The following is an 802-nucleotide window of genomic DNA, read 5'->3' on the forward strand; positions in this document are numbered from 1 at the left end:
CCCTATTGTAGATCCGGGGTAATAGGACGCTCAGGCTGAAGCCAAGATAGGTGTGAGAGAGAAAGGTATAGAAGACCTAAAATTCACAATGCGCATGCTCAATTTCGTCAGGTGATTCCATCTATTACGTTGTTCCATTCGTTCCAATGGATTGACGAACGGAATGACGGAACTGAACATGCGCACTGTGAATTTTAGGTTTTCTATACCTTTCTCTCTCGCACCTATCTTGGCTTCAGCCCAATGCATTGGCGGTATAGGCAATGAGTGTTCCATGTGTATATGTTCTAAGCCGCTGCCACGGTCCCTCTCTCTCTTCCCTATCGACCATTTTCACACATGGATTGCGCAGTCCATTCTCTATATGCCTGTTTTTTTTTGGCTGAACTTCTGCACCAGTTCATCTTTCTTCCTCTTCTTTTCTCCTGGAGAGAAAAGGAAGAAAGATGAACTGGTGCAAAAGTTCAACCAAAAAGAACAGGTCTCATATTTCTTACTTATATATTACTGTTTATTATTTCTTTAATGCTGTGTTTAGGCCGTAAAGCCCCAGCTACATCTATCGTAATGTTTATCGTAAGCTCCTTACGATTCTTACGATAGCCAATTAGAAATATCAATGTGTATTGTAACGCTTTTGATTGGCTATTGCAAGGATCGTAAGAAGCTTACGATAAACATTACGATAGATGTAGCTGGGCCTCAGGCGTCGTCTACGGCTGCGGTCCATTTGACGCTACAAACGCTTCGAAGCGTTTTTGATTAGTCAATTTGTAAAATTCTTTGTTCTGATTGGTTGCTC

Source organism: Trachymyrmex cornetzi, unplaced genomic scaffold (genome assembly GCF_001594075.2).
Source record: "Trachymyrmex cornetzi isolate Tcor2-1 unplaced genomic scaffold, Tcor1.1 scaffold422, whole genome shotgun sequence".
In the NCBI taxonomy this organism is placed as follows: Eukaryota; Metazoa; Arthropoda; class Insecta; order Hymenoptera; family Formicidae; genus Trachymyrmex; species Trachymyrmex cornetzi.